At 30.5% G+C, this 20,634-nt stretch overlaps 1 non-coding gene across 1 annotated transcript; it reads right to left on the minus strand.

Moving 5' to 3' along the window:
• Positions 1-10,064: 10,064 nt before the first annotated feature.
• Positions 10,065-10,171, minus strand: LOC139886724 (small nucleolar RNA R71). Its single transcript, XR_011772596.1, has one exon. It is a non-coding gene; the product is annotated as a small nucleolar RNA R71 (small nucleolar RNA).
• Between the last annotated feature and the right edge of the window lie 10,463 nt (positions 10,172-20,634).

The following is a 20,634-nucleotide window of genomic DNA, read 5'->3' on the forward strand; positions in this document are numbered from 1 at the left end:
AAGTTAGGCCCAACCCGATTGTGGGTTTGGGTCCGTTAGATTTTTAGGGTTATGAAGGCAATATATAAATAATGGCTAATGTAATCAAAATCATGGAATTTCATCATCTTACATGGTATCAGGCTAGGTTTCTCTAACCTTCTGACCTAGCGCTTCCTCTCCAAATTTCTTATCCTCCGGTCATCTTCTATGATGATTCGGAGGGATCCAACTTTATCAATTTCTAGATATTACTTCTCGTTTATTTCTTTTATGTGTTTTCTTAGCCGTAGTCGGCAACCGACTCCAACATAAAAACACGACCTATTAAGCTTTTTTCTTTTTCTTGTGAATCAATCATAAATCGCCGTCACGTTATATCTATCTATATGTATTTATTTATTTTGTTGCTGCTTCCGGTGGATGCCACCAAATAGTATTCACGATTTTAAGTTTTTCTTTTCTATTTTATTATACTTCTCAAATTTTTCTCACTAGTGAACAATATTTTTTTGTCGCACCCTAACTCTTTTTGGTTTCCGTCTTCCTTTTTTTACTATTGTTTTTCGTATTATCTTTGATCTTTGATCTTTGATTATCTCTTTCAATAATCGGCGTGAGGATGAGCCGCCTAGCTTGACTAGGTTCCAAACCTCAAAAAGAGAATATAGTCAAAATTCTTATTTGTAGCGTTGAAGAATATTGTTATTGTCGACAAAAGTAGCATATCAAAGCGGTACTTGATCCTTAGGCACAGCTAGCCACGGCATAAAAGAAAGAAAAAAAACGCTACGAAAAAGGAGAAGTCGACAAGAAATCTGCAACTGCATCAACGAATATTAGTTTATTTACTGCGGCAAATAAGAGAAAAAAAAAGAGTTACTTTTGTTTTTATTTGTTTGTGTTTTTTCATTAGTAGCGTTTTTTTCCAGTTCGAGCTTTCGCGATTTCAATATTATCAGCCGCATCTCTTTTAATTATGAACAAATTGCTTGCTTCTTTTAAAATATATTTTTTTTTCTTAACCAATATTATCTCTATACCTTCTTTCCTATTTTAATTCTTCTAAATGATCCTGCTATCAAAATTCCGGATTCACTTTCTTTTCTATCCTATTTTTCTTTTTTTATTAATTTTAATAATCGGCGTGGGCCTAAACCGCCTAGCTTGACCATGTTCTAAACCTCGAAAAAAGAGAATATAGTCAAAAATCTTTTTTTTTTTGCAGCATTGAAGAATATCGGTATCGTCGACAAGGTTATCTGCCCAAGTCATGCTCAATCCTTAGCAACGCAAGCCACGACGTAAAAAAAACGTTACGAAAAAGGAAACGCAGTCAAGCAGACGCAACCATATCAATGAATATCATTAGATTCGATGCAATAAAAAAATGTCACTGTTGTTTATTTGTTAGTTTTTTAACTTCAGTCCGAACTTTCGCGATTTCGCCGTTCGGACTGCGGGGGAGTGTTAGATAATAAGTTAGGCCCAAACCGATTGTGGGTTTGGGTCCGTTAGATTTTTAGTGTTATGAAGTCTATATATAATAATGGATAATGTAATCAATAATAATCATGGGATTTCATCATCTAACATATTCATGATCACGACAAACCTATAGAAACTAAAAGGTAATCATCAAGAAATTAAACTAACTTATAGAACAGTAATATAAGCATCAGTCCATAAATTAAGCTAGGAGCGTCAGGTTTCAGGATCCCATTGAGGATATAAATTAGCTAAGTGCGCCTTTCGGTAATGATTCGAGGAAGATATAACCTAAAATCAGCAACAGAAGGAGTACAATCACCAAAACCAACACGATTGTCACACACGTCCATATTAGGCACTTCTTACTCACAATCGTACTCATGGAGCCATCCATTTCTAAAAATAATGGGATCATTAACTCATATAAAAATGATATATGAAAAAATACATGAAATAAATGTGATCCACGTAAAATTTGATGAGTTGTTCAAACACAATAAAAATTGCAACATACATCATAAGCAAAAAGCAAATCACAAATCTGACTTTTTTTTGGACGAAATCTGGAATGATAATTTCAAGTACATCAACGAAAAGGGAAAATACACTTTGTTCAAGTTTTAACGAAACAAAAAAAAGTATAAATAAATTAAATTAAAAATGTCTTACTTATTATAAGAAAATCAACTACATCACAAGCTTTGCATGGATCATTACAAGAATTAAAATATCGAAGTATTTACCTGGAATTAAACGCTCTGGATCTCAGATCAAAATTATGGCAATTTTATAAGGATTGCTGGGTAGGGGAATGATAATGAGAATTAGAATTAGAGAGTAAGAATACTTTTTAGCTTGGAAGTGAAGTAATCAATACGAGTATAATATAATATAATTATTATCATCTGAAATGCACAACAACCACATTAAATAATGTATAAAAATTTAAGACGTCGTCGTTATCAATATTAATGAGAAAATTTCCATTGCTCGATCGAATTAGAAATCCATGACTACAAAATTTGATATTTTAGGTAATTGGTGTTTTCTTTGTGTGCGAATGCCAGAAAAATTAAAGTGCATTTAGTGCTAGTAGTAAATGGCTTTAAATGATGTATTTTACTTGTAGTCTTGTACACCCGCCAACTCGGAATTCACCAATCGGTTACTCCGTATTTTCTTGGGACAGATTTAGCTCACTAAATAAGTTTTTGGATTGACCCGACAACCCGAATAAAAATAGTTTAAGATTTATACGTTTCATCCAAATAAATAAAGAAATGTATTTAGTGATATTTTAATATTTAATTTGGATGGACATACTTATATATAATATAATATTAGGATATCAAGCGAGCCGAGCTCGAACTTTAGATAATTGGCTCGAACCGAGCCGAGCTCGAGTTCGAGCTTTGTGAATTTCAAACGAGTCGAGCTCGAGCCTAGTCATGCTCGGGCTTGGCTCGGCTCGTTTACGCCCCTAATAATATAATCTATCTATATCTATATATCTATATAAAAAAGAGTTTTAAAAAGTCTAATGTCTTTAGCTATTTAATTATAGCAAATCCGCCAAGTGTAAAATCCAGGTGTCTACCTCACTAATTCTGTATATTATTTATTATTAATTAATTGAATTAAACTAAATATTAATCGTGAAAATGGAATATAGATCTTAATGTTTATGTTATTAAATAAGTAAATTACTTAAAAGCTTGAAAACCTAATTTCAATCCCTTTTATATCTAACGGCCGTAACTAAATCAATGTTTCCAGATTCAATTCCTTTATCATCACATATCATTATATTCCTTTTTTTTTTTTTCCCTTTCCTTTATTTGCATTAGAACATATTATTTATCGTTTCATTAGTTGAGAAGAAACAGTTAGTTTATAGAATCTCATGGTTGGAAAACTCATTCAAGGCATCACTGCATCTGTGAACCGGTTAATCAAAAATATGTTATTTGATCATTAGCTTGTACGATATAAAGAGCAATTAAACATGGCAACTAATCTTACTAGCACACCATTAATAACACTTAAAAATGGTGCGCTTGATTTTATATATTAACATTACTAAAGAGTCGAGCTGTATGTTTGTGAAACATAACATAAAAACAGGGGAAAGAGTAAAAAACAATACAACCATTATTTAGTTTTGCATATTAATGAAAAAAATCTTTGTTTTTTTTCTTAAAAACATTAATTAAAATTGAAACGATTCAAAAATAAACAACATTGATCCTCTTAAATTTATGATAAAACAATCTTATTCATGTATTATGTTTGTTATCTAACTTAATTTGTTTAACTGCTGTTATATTTAGGACTCTTTGGAAATGAGATGGTTAAGAGAAGGACTAAAGCTGATTATTTCTTTAAGAAGAAAAAGTAGAGGGTGCTGGAAGTCATTTTATGAAAGTTGAAGATGTGCTTGGCCTGCAAGCTTGATTGTTCGATTATATTCTCATCTGCTAGGGTTCCAGATACACACATCATTCATCTATACTGCTGCAGTTTTATTCTCTCAATCTCTCAATCTCAGAGTTAAAATTTCGTGTTCTTGTTTTCTTCTATATCTACTTGATATAGATTTTGTTTTCTGTTCTTAATTATTGTGATATTATTAAGGATTGTACCTTTGGTTGATTTTATTCAATTGTGTATGATTCTGGATTGAAGATTCATCATATTTGTATAATTTTTTGATATTCTCACATGGTATCAGAGCGGCAAGGTTGTTGATCTGATCGATTGGGGTTTTTCGTTCGAATCTAGGGTTTGAAGTTTTTTTGGTTTCTTCTTCGATTGATTGTTTTTCTTTAACAATCAAAGGTGTATTGGGTTCGACAAAGATTGTGGGTGATTTGGCTTCGCTTTCTTGTCTGTCTGAAGATTGATTGTATGAAACCCTAATTTTTTCAAAATTAGGGCTACAGTTCTTCCGCTGCATTTCTTCTCTTTGGTCTCCTTTTCTGTGCTTGATAGGGGAGTTCTCTTTCTCTCTCGCTTATATTCTATTGTGTTTGTCTTTTTTGTGATCTATTTGTTTTCTGGTCTACTATCTGATTATCTTTGTGTTCTGTTTTATCTATTATATGTTATCTTTTGTTTATTAATCTGCTATTGTAGAAGAGAGGATCTCAAGGAAGACCTGGATTGAATTTCTTGAAAATTCAACTATCTGGATCCCTACTTGAGTTTTTCCTTTAGGATTATCTGTGTGTTTTATTTGTTGTCTTTTTCTGTGATTTGTTTGTTTATCTGATTATTACTATGGTTAATCAAGATTCTGGTAGTGGTCCCAAGATTAATCAAGTGAGTGATCTTGATTTTGGTGATCCATTGTATCTTCATGCCAGTGATACTAGTATCACTGGGCTAATCTCTTTAAAGTTAAAGGGAACTGAGAATTATAATGTCAGGAGTAGGGCTATGTTGTTGGCTTTACAAACAAAAAATAAAATTGGATTTATAGATGGTACTGTTATAAAGAGTACTACTGATGATGTTCTTGGGTTACAATGGGATAGATGTAACTCTGTTGTGTTATCTTGGATTTTAAATTCTGTGAGTGAAGAATTATTTTCTGGACAAGTTTTTTCAAGTCTTGATAAAACTGTATGGGATGAATTAAAGGAAACATATGACAAGATACATGGATCAATTACCTTTAATTTACATAAAAAAAATTAACGCTATTTCTCAAAATGGTGATTCACTTTCAGATTATTATCATAAACTTAATTCTTAATGGAAGCAGTTTGATGCTCTTGTCAAACTTCCTTCATGTGGTTATGCAAATCCTGAGTTTAAAAAACACAATGATATGATAAAATTAATGCAATTCTTAATGGGTTTGGATGACTGCTATCAGTCTGTTAGAAGTAATATTTTAACAAGGGAAACTTTACCAAGTGTTCAAACTGTTTTCTCAATTGTGTCCAGAGAAGAGTCTCACAAAAACACTTCAAATGTTATTGAAAAAAAATACTCAATCTGCTTTTCTTGTGTCTAAAAGTTTTGATAATAATGAAAGATTTGGTAAAGGACCAAATCCCAATCTTAAGTGTTCAAAATGTAACAGACTTGGTCATACCATAGATAGATGTTATGAAATCTTGGGCTATCCTCCTGGTTGGGTAAAAAGAACAAATTTCACTTCTAAAAATGTCCAGAATAATAATTCTATGTCTAGTCATAGTGATCTTCCTTTTACCACTGATCAGATTAATAAAATTATGAGTCTGATTGGAAGTTCTTCTTCTGGAGGGAATAGAAATGTACAAGCAAATGTTGCAGGTACTTTTCACAATTTGAATGTTTTGTTTAAATCTAAATTTGAAACTTTTTTCAAGGCTAATGAGTCAAATATAAGACTTAATAATTGTAATGGATGGATAATTGATTCAGGAGCATCTCAACACATGACTGGTTCTATTAAAAAAATGGAAAATCTTTTTAATGTCACTAAATTAGGTATGACTGTAGGTCATCCTAATGGAACTATTGCTAAAATTACTAAAATTGGTGATTTAATATTAAATAGTCATATCATTCTAAGAAATGTGCTGGTGTTTCATCAAACAAGTTGTGCTTATATGATAATGTTAAAAACGAACACATATTTCATAGCATTATCCTTCAAGAAAGACAAGCTTTTAGTTGCAATAATTCTATTTACGAGTGATATTCGTTTAAATAATAAAAGGTGAAGACAAAAGACAGATTCGATGATTTGAAGACGCAAATGACCAAAAAGCTAAAAAGTACAAAGTACAATCCAAGTGGTTCAAATTATTGATGAGAAACGTCTAGAAATTACAAGAGTACAAGCCGTGAAACGCAAAGTACAAGATATTAAATAGTACGCAAGGACGTTCAAAAATTCGGAATCGAGACATGAACCAACTATCAGCACGCGAAGCAACGGACCAAAAATTACAAGTCAACTATGCACTAGAATATAATATAATATATAATTAATTATATATATTATATATATTATTATATATTATAATTAAAAGCAGCCCACGTTTAAATCACTATGGTGAGCTGGAATCCAAAGCTCCGCAGTCGCGGAGCTGTGATGAAGAAAAGGACCGCAGTCGCAGAGCACAACAGTTCAAAGTGGGCCTATAAAAGGCCGCGCATTATGATCGATTTCATTACACCTTTTTCTTTTCCTTTCTCATATCATATACGATATATATATATATATATATATATATATATATATATATATATATATATATATATATATATATATATATATATATATTTTATAATTATAATTTTAATTTAAGTTTAATAATAATAATAATAAGGTTATGTTGGCGAATGTTTTAAGTTTGTAAGTCGAAATTCTGTCCGTGTAACGCTACGCTATTAATAATCATTATAAGTTATGTTCAAACTTTTTAAATTAATGTCTCGTAGCTAAGTTATTATTATGCTTATTTAAATCGAAGTATTCATGATGTTGGGCTAAATATTAAAGACGGGGTTATTGGGCTTTGTACCATAATTGGGGTTTGGACAAAAGATCGACACTTGTGGAAATTAGACTATGGGCTATTAATGGGCTTTATATTAACTACAAGATACGTCGTTAATTTAATATAAAGGTTACAATTTGACGTATCTATATATAACCACATACGCTTAATCGAGTACGGTGGGCGGGATATTTATAAATACGAATTATTGTTCATTTGACCGGACACGGGGATGGATTAATACTCACTGGACTCATTAAAACAGGGGTGGATTACATTCAAGGGTAATTGGTGTAATTGTTAACAACGTATTAAAACCTTGGATTACACGTAGTCGATAATCTGGTGTATTCATTAAACAAAGTATTAAGACCTTGTTACAGTTCGAATCCCCAATTAGTTGGAATATTTGACTTCGGGTATAAGGTTAATTTGACGAAGACTCTCGCACTTTATAATTATGACTGATGGACTATTATGGACAAAACCAGATGGACATATCGAATAATCCAAGACAAAGGACAATTAACCCATGGTAATAAACTAAAATCAACATGTCGAACATCATGATTACGAGAGTTTAAATAAGCATAATTCCTTTATTTTATATCTCATCGTACTTTTAATTATCGTAATTTTATTTATCGTCATTTTGTTATCGCACTTTTAATTATCGCAATTTTATTTATCGTCATTTACTTTACGCTTTAAATTAAGTTGTATTTATATTTAATATTTTACATTAGGTTTTAATTGTGACTTAAGACATAAAATCGACAAACCGGTCACTAAACGGTAAAAACCCCCCTTTTATAATAATAATAATATTACTTATATATATATATATATATATATATTGATACAAATATAGTTTAAAATAAATATAGCGTTAAATTCAGCTAGCTCCCTGCGGAACGAACCGGACTTACTAAAAACTATACTACTTTACGATTATGTACACTGCCTATAGTTTTGTAGCAAGGTTTAGGTATATCCACTCTATAAATAAATAAATAACTTGTGTAAAATTGTATCGTATTTAATAGTATTTCGCAATAAAAATATAACTATTTCGCATACACCTCGCATAACATCAAGTATTTTTGGCGCCGCTGCCGGGGAACACTCAAACGTCGAAGCGAAACGCTATAAAAAAATTAGTTTTTAAGTTATTTTTGTAAAAATATATTTATATAAGTTATTAGTTTAAAAAAATATAAAAAAAAATATATTTATATATCTATATTTTTAAGTGTTTAAAATTAAAATTTTTATTTTTAGTTACAAAAACTAATAAGTAATTGTTAAAATATAAGTTTTATTTAAGTTATATTTTATAAAATTTAAAATCAGAAAATTAAATAAAAAAAAACGTTGAACCTGCGTAATTTGAGCCTGCAGCTCATTTGAACCTGCATCTTCCGTACTCGCGGAACTTTTGGGCAGCTAGGATCCGCACGAGCGAAGCAGTCTGACAGACTGAAACCTGGTACGCATTAATTACCCAGTTAGGGTTATAATAATTTATAATTAATAATAATTAGGGTTTTAGTTTAATATTAATTAGTTTTAGTTTATTTAATTTTGTATTTTTAAGTTTTAATTAGTTTTATTAATATATAAATTAATACTTTTATAAAATAATAATATAAAAATAATATATTTATAAAAATTGTATTTTTATAACTTTAAGTTTTATTTTTATATTTTGTATCTTTTTATTTTGTTTAATCGTAATTTGTATATTTATCGTTCGTATTTAGTTTAAACTTAGTTTTTGCCGTAGTATTTCATATTTTTAGATTTTTAGGCATTGTCGTAAAATCCCTTAAGTGCTTTTTCTTTAGATTAAGACTTAAGCGCTTTAGAATTTTACGACATCACTTATCGCTTTAGTTTTAAATAAATTTTAGTGCCTAATTAAGTTATTGCCGTTTTGGATATAAAATTCCTTTTAAGCTTTAATTCCTTTAGACGTAATTTTTAATATTTAGTTATTAGACTTTTAAGTTTCGACGCTTTACTTTCTTATTATTATTTTCCAATCTTTTATTTTTTTCGACGCTTGTTTTTCAAACTCTTATTTTTCGACGCACTCTTTTTCTTTCTTATTTCTCGACGCTCTAGTTTTTAGGACATAAAATTTTCTTTATCTTCTTTAAATTTCGACGAAAAATTATTTTAAGCGGTTAAATTGATAGACATCCAATATTTTCTGGTTCGTAGTAATAGTTGGATTTGTTAGTGGCGAGTTTCGGGCTTCCGATTTAAAGGGTCCTGTCTACCTGCTGCATCTATTGGCTATTCGAAACGTGGGCAAAATCAGAAAAGTCTATTAATTTGATAGCTTATATAATTTTTATTTTTTATAACTAATAGGATATTCAGTGAATGCACCGAGCAAAACGTTCACCACCTTTCATACGTTCACCACCTGTAACTCGATCAAGACATCTAGCCAACATTGTCACCGTTGATTTTTCTTTAGAATCGTTATCTAGTCAACCAAGTACTCCAATTCAAATTTTCAATAATCCATTTTTTGAACCCGACCTCATAATTGAGAACCCGGAGGATATTCAAGGACAATTCAGAGATCCTGAACCACTAATCATTCCTCCTGAACTACAAATTACTCATCCAGAGATTGTCGAGGAAGAAACTATTAAATCAGAATCCTCTAGTGATTCAGATTCAACAATTTCAATCATGGAAAATCAGGAACCTCTTAGTATAGAAGATCGAATGAGGGCTAAACGTACTGGCCAAGGTCACACAATTACTCGACCAGACATTAATGCACCAGATTATGAAATCAAAGGACAAATCCTACATATGGTAACTAATCAATGCCAATTTAGTGGTACGCTGAAGGAAGATCCAAACGAACATCTTCGTACCTTTAATAGGATATGTACTCTATTCAAAATCAGAGAAGTTGAGGATGAACAGATCTATCTCATGTTATTTCCCTGGACTTTAAAGAAAAAAGCCAAAGATTGGTTAGAATCGTTACGTGAAGGGGCGATTGACACATGGGATGTCTTAGTTGAAAAATTTATTAAACAATTCTTTCCGGCATCTAAAGCCGTGAGACTTCAAGGAGAAATTGTTACGTTCACGCAAAAGCCAAATGAAACTTTATATGAAGCATGGAAAAGATTCGGAAAGTTGTTGAGAGGATGTCCTCAACATGGTTTAGACACTTATCAAATAGTACAAATATTCTACCAAGGATGCGACATTACTACATGGAAAGACATCGACATAGCAGCTAGTGGTTCCATTATGAAGAAAACCGCAACTGAAGCTTACAAAATTATTGATAACACTGCTTCCCACTCACATGAGTGGAACCAAGAAAAAGACATCGTTAGATCATCTAAAGAGGCTAGAGCCGATTCTAGCCATGATTTTGATTCAATTTCCGCAAAGTTAGATGCTTTCGAGAGACGAATGGAAAAGATGACTAAAGATATTCACGCAATACGAATTAGTTGTGAGCAGTGTGAAGGACCACATTTGACAAAAGATTGTCTCAGTATTGAACAAACAATGGAACAAAGAGAGAATGTTTCATACATAAACCAAAGACCTGGAAATAATTATCAGAATAATTATCAACCGCCAAGACCAAACTACAATCAGAATTATAACCGAAATGTTCCATACAACAATCAACAAGGTCCTAGCAATCAACAAGTATCCAACAATACTTACAACCAGCAAAGACCTATTTTTCCAAATAAACCACCACAAACAGATGATAAAAAGCCAAATTTAGAAGATATGATGTCGAAGCTAGTTGAATCTCAAACGCAGTTTTTCACATCTCAGAAACAAACCAATGAATAAAATGCTCAAGCATTTAGAAATCAACAAGCTTCTATTCAAAATCTGGAACAAGAAGTAAGCAACCTAGCAAGGTTGATAGGTGAAAGAAAACCGGGGAGTCTACCTAGCGATGTGACGACCCGGAGATTTCCGACCAAATTTAAACATAATCTTTATATGATTTCGAAACGATAAGCAATGTCTGTAATATTGAGTCTCAAGGTTTTTGAACTGTTTTCATTTAACCTTCGACCAGTTTCGACCATTTACGAACAATTACTTGTAAATAGATACGTATATATTTAAATATATATAATTAATAATTTGAAATATATTATAACTAACTGTATAAAATAAAACAATATATAATAATTATTATTTAAAACATATCTATATCTATAAATAAGGTATATTGAATATATATAAATATAGTTCTGAATTTATTTAGTAAACGATAGAAGCACTGATTTATCATTAGATGGTTATTTAAATAAGTTAAGTTCAAACTTAGGTGAATTTAAAATAAACGGTGATCCAAAAATGAGTAATATAAATTTTAGGATTATTAAAAATGTATTTAGGAACTATTTGTTGAATTTTAAAAATTTTTATATTTTACTTAGGGATGGGAGTGAATAATTAATGTAATTTTTATTTGACAAATTAATGATCGAATTTTATACCATAATGACCAAAATAAATAAATGTGGTTAATTTAAAAATGTGGGATTTTCCAGAGGACTTTTTATCCACCACTGAGTAACAACGGAGTACGAAATAATAGTCCGTGAAAACCTTCGGTAGGATAAACCAAAACAAATGGCTGCTAACATTTATTATTATTATTATTCTAAGTGAACGTTTCTTTTACTTTATTATATACTATTTAACTTTTACTAAACTTAATATTTAATATATGTAGCACTTTTCGGACTAATTAATTAGAGGCTCCCAATCAAATCTAAGATATTAACGTGTCATGTGATAATATATCTCAAGGTATACTATTGTTTTCATCCCATGCATTAACCATCTTTTTCCCTATATAATCCCCTCTAATCATATCTAATTTCTGATCAATCTTCCCGAACTATACATTATAAATCATCATCATATCTACTTTTAAACAATCTTTTTATTTTGCTATGCATGCTTCTTCGAAAACTTGCACCATAAACCTTTCCTCCTTAAAAAAAAGAGTTAAAATGCTTCCAAAAGAATTGGAGTCTTTAACTATAATCATAACAGACTCCAATGAATCAGAAAGCTGAACCAAATCATGTTCAAGTACGACCAATTTTTTTATAGTATCCACTATGTGACCGTGAGGAGCGTTAATAGCTAAAGCCCTTTATGATCCACACCTCGATCGTACGCCACCACAAAACCAAACTCGAAACCCTTTTTGTTGTTGTTGCATCGGTTTACCACTAATTACTATTCGATAAACGCAATCCAATAACACCAAACTATCGTGAATTGCAACCCATTCGCCACCCTGCTACTATCAATTTCTGTTTGAAACCCGCATTTCAGTCACCATCGAAACCTATCAAGCTAAATCAACATCATCAAATCATATATTGTTATTTCGTTTGTGAGTCCAATCCGAACAACACCATCATCATCACATTTTCCTTTTCTTCGTTCTTGAGTATAAAATATAAGATCATCACAACCTAAACCAAACACGTCTACTGCTACAGTTGTAAACTTGAACCCATTCGAGCCAACTACTGCAACCTTTACTATTCAAACCGTTACTTGGTGCTATTTCTGTGATCCTTTTTGAACCAAACACCACAAACCCACCTGCTACAGTTATTTTTTTTCCTTCTTTCTTTCCCTTGACAACCCATTTCTATTCTCCTACTTTTTCTTCGAGAGCAACAACCATACGCCACCACCTATCACACCCGACATCATCACCATTGTTTCCATTAAGCTGCTGCTGTAAATCCTCTTTTTTTTTTTAAATGACAACGAATGATGTCACGGTGATGATCAAAGATGATGATTGATAAATAAACTGAAGCTTATTCCTATATTTTCTTTCCTGCTTCGATTGAACCCTACGGTCATCTCCTTCAACTCGATCCTTGTTACTGTTATTCGTTAAACTTCTAACACACACAGTTGTTATGTATTTGAATATGCAGTCTGCATAAGGTTATAATCCAAGCCACTATTGCGTATTTTTTTATTTTTGTTCTCTTCTTCATTGTGGCCGACAAGTTTCTAAACAAATACTCCACTTGAATTATTTTATTTGACTACTGCGCAATAGCTGTTTCTTTTCTGATTTAAAAATGGAACCACAACTGGACCCTATTCTGCATGTGTTAACACATTTATTGATGGGCTGTGATCATGATATCTCTTGTATTGGGCCGATAACTACTAGGTGGACTTGTGAGGAACCTGGGGCCGTGTTGTTTATGATGTTGGGACTATAAGCAAAAAAATCACGGTAAACAAGTCTACGAACCCTTTATCTTACTACTGTTACAAATAAGTATGATGATGAGGATAAAAGAAGACGATGTATGTAAGAGGGTGATGATACAAGTAATATACGATGATAGAGATTAATGATGAATACAGTTATGCTAACGATAATGATAATCATGAAGTTAGTGTAAATGGTAATGAAGATCATGATTAAGATCGTGATTATAGAGAATTATGAAGATGATGATGACGGTTAAACATGATGGAAGTTATGGTGTTAATGTTGATGAGGAAGTTTCTATGATGATGATGATGTATTAGGATGAGGAAGGTGACGATGGTAAGCAGTGAAGATTGATGATGAATAGATAATGGTATTATGATCGTGAATGATAGAATGATCAGATGATAATTAGGTTATGATAATAATGATATTGTTATGAGTTGATCATGATGATAATGATGAACGAAACGATTACGATGATAGATGATCCATGATGATGATGATTGATTCGTTAATGATATGTGAAATAACGATAATAATAAATATGGTTAAGGATGTTATCGGGTTAGCGGGACGTCGCGGGTTCAAACCCGGACTTGGGCATTTTTTAAGGGCTACTTCATTGAGGTAGTTTACTTATTACTTATTTTTATTACTTATTATTATCGTTATTATTAGTTATTATTGTTATTAGGTTATTACTAATATGAAAAACTTAATTATTAGCATAGTTAATACAATTAATATTATTATCATTATTGTTAATATTAGTAATATCATTATTATTAGTATTATTATCATTTCTATTAAAAATCATTATCCTTAGTATCAAAATGATTAATAAAATTATTGTTATTATTATTACTAACATTGATATTAGAATTAACATTATTATTATTATCATTTAGGTTATTATTACTAGTATGATTATTGAAATTATTATTAGTACCATTTATATTAAAAATTATCATTATCAAAAGTATCATTTTTATTATCACTATTATTGTTATTATTACAAATAAATATTATTTTTTAAAAATACATTACAAGTATGTTAATATTATATATTACTAAATTTTTATGACATTATATAAGCTATATATAAAATATATCAATTAATATATACATATATATTTTATCATATATAAACCCTAATATAAATTATTATTATTTGTATTTTATAATGAAATATAAACACTAGTTAAATAAAATATATAAATTAAATATATATATATATATATATATATATATATATATATATATATATATATATATATATATATATATATATATATATATATATATATATATATATATATATATATATATATATATATATATATATATATAACAAATAATTTAACAAGTATATTATTAAAAATAATATATATATTTATTCGATTACGATTATGTGTGTTAATATATATCCAAATGATATAGGTTCGTGAATCCGAGGTCAACCTGCATTGTATTGTTCCGTCGTATGCGTATTTTTACTACAAAATATCGTATTGTGAGTTTCATTACTCCCTTTTTAAATGCTTTTGCAATATATATTTTTGGGACTGAGAATACATGCGCTTTTATAAATGTTTTATGAAATAGACACAAGTAATCGAAACTACATTATATGGTTGAATGATCGAAGCCGAATATGCCCCTTTTGCTTGGTAACCTAAGAATTAGTAAACTAGTCTACTAATTGACGCGAATCCTAAAGATAGATCTATTGGGCCCAACAAACCCCATCTGTTGTAGCGGATACTTTAGTACTTCGATGTTGTTTTATCATGTCCGATGGATGTCCCGGAATGATAGAGGATGTTCTTATATGCATCTTGTTAATGTCGGTTACCAGGTGTTCAATCCATATGAATGATTTTTGTTTCTATGCATGGGACGTATATTTATGAGAAATGGAAATGAAATTCTTGTGGTCTATTAAAATTATGGAAATGAATGATTATGATAAACTAATGAACTCACCAACCTTTTGGTTGATACTTGAAAGCATGTTTATTCTCGGGTATGAAAGAAATCTTCCGCTGTGCATTTTCTCATTTTAGAGATATTACTTGGAGTCAATCATGACATATTTCAAAAGACGTTGCATTCGAGTTGTTGAGTTCAACAAGATTATTATTAAGTCATTTATAATTTAATATTTTATGAAATGGTATGCATGCCTGTTAACTTTCGATATAATGAAAGTTTGTCTTTTAAAAACGAATGCAATGTTTGTAAAATGTATCATATAGAGGTCAGAACCTCGCAATGTAATCAAATGTTATTGTTTTCGTCCTTATGGATTAGGACGGGTCATTTCAAGTGGTATCAGAGTGGTGGTCTTAGCGAACCAGGTTTTGCATTAGTGTGTCTAACTGATAGTTGTTTAGATGCATTAATGGGTCTGGACTTCGACCGTGTCTGCATGTTAAAAGTTTTGCTTATCATTTCTAGTCGGAAATCTTTTACTTATCATCCTTAGAAAATTACCTACTTATCATTTTTAGTCTAGACACGTCTTACTGCAGTTAGTGCATCGATAGTGTATAGACAAAATTCATATCTTAGCGTATCTGTTACTATAGACTTTACCTAACAGCTTCCGTAGATTCATCTGTAACTTATGGGATTTTAGTATTATATATGCATATGTAAATTATGTATTGCAGGGTACTAATCTACATCCTATAATCTATTTCTTATCGAAAATCCTTCATCTGATCATACGAGATGAATCCCTCAACCAGTTCAAATTCCTCGGATTCCGACAGCTATTCTGATATGGAGTTTCACCTAAGCTCCGAAAGCAGTGTCACTAGAATGAATCAACCAATCATCCATCCCCAATTCATCTGATGAGTTCGTAGTTGACTTAATCAATGGAGACGGGAATAAGGCGATCCTTTTCACCAACCGAATTTACCTCTTGGCGATGAACTTGAAGCACTTATCAGCGAACCAGTCCGAAACACCATTTTCACCCTCATTTTCCGAATATCTCACCACGATTATATTCTATCTAAAATTCTAAACCTTATTCATCTACTCGTTCTGACCGACAATCATCCCGGAGTAATACAAGAAGTCAACGAACTTCGCGCTCGAGTAATCAATGTGGAGAATATGGTGCAAAACGTACCAGCTTCAACAACATCACCGGCATCAACAGTACAACCAACAACACAAGTTTCAACATCACATGCCCCAATATTTCATTCTGTACCTCGAGCATAATCATCGTTCTACGAATCATTCTACATCATTTATCTTCGACATGGCGATTATGTAATCTGTAATATTTTAGAGATTATATACTCTTGTTCTAACGGTAAACCAAATGAGATTATTATTATATTAACTGATTAAATCCATGATTACATTTGAAGAAAATATATATATATATATATATATATATATATATATATATATTTTCATAAGGATTGTAATTAAAAATTCTTTTGTACAAACTGTTAATGGTGAAAATATTTTAACGGGTAGGTAATACCCGAGGAATATTTAGATTTCACATTAATAAGTTACACTGTACATTCTTCAAATCTGATTCAACATTCATTTACTATCCTACTTACATCTACAAAGATACGAATCCGTACACCGCAGAATAACCATTTTCATTCAATTTCATCTTTGGATTTTGACCTATCAGAATCCAACAAGTGGCATAATGAAGAAAACATTGGACAAAATAAAATTTGTTAGAAACAAGCAAATTAACTATGAAAAATTTTGTTAAGAATCCACGCTAACTGTTCCTAGCTAACTGTTCCTAGCTAACTGATTACATTTTATTTATCGTAATTTAATTATCGCAATTTATATTCTCGCAATTTTATTTATCGTCATTTAATTTCTGTTATTTATTTTACGCACTTTAAATATCGAGACACGTATACAAGGTTTTGACATATCATATCGACGCATCTATATATATTATTTGGAATAACCATAGACACTCTATATGCAGTAATGATTGAGTTAGCTATACAGGGTTGAGGTTGATTCTATAATAATATATATACGTTGAGTTGTGATCGAGTCTGAGACATGTACACGGGTCACGAGACGTATTAATTAATTCGAATATAATATATTAAACAATATATGAATTATTGAACTGTTAACTGTGGACTATCAACTGAGGACTACCAACATTGGACAATTAAAATGAATTAAAATATTGATTATAACATATGAAACTAAATAATTCTTCAAGTTTGCCACTTTATTTCATCTTAAACCTCATTTGTAACTTGACAATTACAATCTGCGTTCAAACCTTTCATGATTCTTGAAAACACCTCAATCGAGAAGATGAACCAACAGCACTTCATCTATGGAAGAAGAGATTGATGCATATAGTTATGCACCTGAAAATATTCGGAACTTGAGTAAACGTTTAACACGTATCTGTGCTAACTCATTTGGCGTTGTTATTACCGAAAATACGAGTTTGCCCTTTCATCATCGTTACCGGGGTACCGTTTATATCTCACCACATTAGCAGTAAACTTACTAGAAACTTCATTACTCATTGGCTTAAGTCTCTCCGAAGAACCATTATATTTATTCATTAATACCCTATCATATACTCATCTGCATCTTATAACGAGAGTTGCCATAACAATTACCGAGAATCAGCAATTAGTATTTCAAATCTCGCAGCGTTTCTACATCAACAGTTATATGTATACATATAGCATTTATCTCTTAGAATTATAATCTTCCATTCTGAAATTCTGAAATTCACCCAGTCTATGAACCAATACTCTAAATGTTGAAAAATGCTGATGAAGCAGCAAAAACTGTAAACGACCTGAACACTCAAAAGTTTGATGATAAAGAAGGATACGTTGGAAAAGCTCAAAAGAAAATTTGGTACTGGAAAATAGATTGAACAAACCATGAAGGAGGCTGTGGACAAATCACAAAGACTAAATTTGCTTTTAAAGAATCCAAATGATTCAGTATCTGCTGAAGTCATTAACGAATACCTTGCCCCTGACTCTACTCTTTTACGGATAAATCTTCATCATTATCCATTGATATTAGAAATTCTAAGATATCATCGTATCTTTTATTATAAATATCCTCGATATATCTGAAGATATTTTCATAACCATTCTTATCTGGAATCATTTATCTCTTCGCGATATCAGTGTTACATAATAAAGGAAACTGTTTTAGTTTCTAAATTCTGAAAAATTCGAACTTAACATATGAATGTTATTGAAGTAGTGTTGGGAATTGATGCATGAGTTAGTATAATATAATGACACTTGATCAACGTGATTATATTACAGTAAGTCATGCTGAGTTTCTAATGAAACGTGATGATTCACAGAACATAACGTCATCATGTGCCATGTTACATGACTCTTACATTCTACCTAATCTTCAAACATATTAAGAACATATCTTATTGATAGTTCTATTTTTCTGAATATTCTAGTAAATTGACAAATCAAGATCGTGCTATTTCAATTTCTTTCTTAGAACGTTAACTATGTTCATTTTGAAATTCATATCTACGAATTCTGGACCATTATTCGCTTCACTTAAAGTCAGGAGAGAAGGAATAGAAGGTATGAGCTGTGAAAATAAAGAAAATGAAGAGGGTGGATTCATAGTGAAATATCATACAAAACAATCAAGGCAGATTACCGCATTTAATTAAAAAGGATCCTAATTTCCTTAATTACCGAAGAATTGAATCTTATATAGATTTCGAAGATTATCTCTAAATTCCTTGAATTCCGGAAATCCACTGTGACTATGTCAAAAGTTAAATCTCTATCTCAATTTTTTGTGACAGCTTCACTCGTACGCTTCACATAATCGAATTGTTTTATCTATATTAATCAATAATGATAAAAACTCTATTTATCGACTCATATTCGTCATGAAAACATACTTATTGTTAACCATGACGATCTCTATCAAATTTCGGGGACAAAATTTTCTTTAACGGGCAGGTACTGTGACGACCTGGAGATTTCCGACCAAATTTAAACTTAATCTTTATATGATTTCGAAACGATAAGTAAAGTCTGTAATATTGAGTCTCAAGGTTTTTGAACTGTTTTCACTTAACCTTCGACTAGTTTCGATGATTCACGAACAATTACTTGTAAATAGATACGTATATATTTAAATATATATAATTAATAATTTAAAATATATTATAACTAACTATATAAAATAAAACAATATATAATAATTATTATTTAAAACATATCTATATCTATAAATAAGTTATATTGAATATATAAATATAGTTCCGAATTTATTTAGTAAACGATAGAATCACTCATTTATCATTAGATGGTTATTTAAATAAGTTAAGTTCAAATTTAGGTGAATTTAAAATAAACGGTGATCCAAAAATGAGTAATATAAATTTTAGGATTATTAAAAATGTATTTAGGAACTATTTGTTGAATTTTAAAACTTTTTATATTTTACTTAGGGATGGGAGTGAATAATTAATGTAATTTTTATTTGACAAAATAATGATCGAATTTTATACCATAATGACAAAAATAAATAAATATGGTTAATTTAAAAATGTGAGATTTTTCAGAGGATTTTTTATCCACCACTGAGTAATAACGGAGTATGAAATAATAGTCCGTGAAAACTGTCGGTAGGATAAACCAAAACAAACGGCTGCTAACATTTATTATTATTATTCTAAGTGAACGTTTCTTTTCCTTTATTATATACTATTTAACCTTTACTAAACTTAATATTTAATATATGTATCACTTGTCGAACTAATTAATTAGAGGCTCCCAATCAAATCTAAGATATTAACGTGTCATGTGATAATATATCTCAAGGTATACTATTGTTTTCTTCCCATGCATTAACCATCTTTTTCCCTATATAATCCCCTCTAATCATATCTAATTTCTGATCAATCTTCCCAAACTATACATTATAAATCATCATCATATCTACTTTCAAACAATCTTTTTATTTTGCTATGCATGCTTCTTCGAAAACTTGCACCATAAACCTTTCCTCCTTAAAAAAAAGAGTTAAAATGCTTCCAAAAGAATTGGAGTCTTTAAATATAATCATAACAGACTCCAATGAATCAGAAAGCTGAACCAAATCATGTTCAAGTACGACCAAATTTTTTTATAACATCCACTATGTGACCGTGAGGAGTGTTAATAGCCAAAGCCCTTTATGATTGATGTTATGCGAGGTGTATATAAAATAGTTATTAATTTTAGCAGAAAACACTATTAAATACGATACAATTTTACACAAGATATTTATTTATTTATAGAATGGATATACTTAAACCTTGCTACAACACTTATAGGCAGTGTACCTAAT

This window comes from Rutidosis leptorrhynchoides, chromosome 1, assembly GCF_046630445.1.
Source record: "Rutidosis leptorrhynchoides isolate AG116_Rl617_1_P2 chromosome 1, CSIRO_AGI_Rlap_v1, whole genome shotgun sequence".
NCBI classification, from domain to species: domain Eukaryota; kingdom Viridiplantae; phylum Streptophyta; class Magnoliopsida; order Asterales; family Asteraceae; genus Rutidosis; species Rutidosis leptorrhynchoides.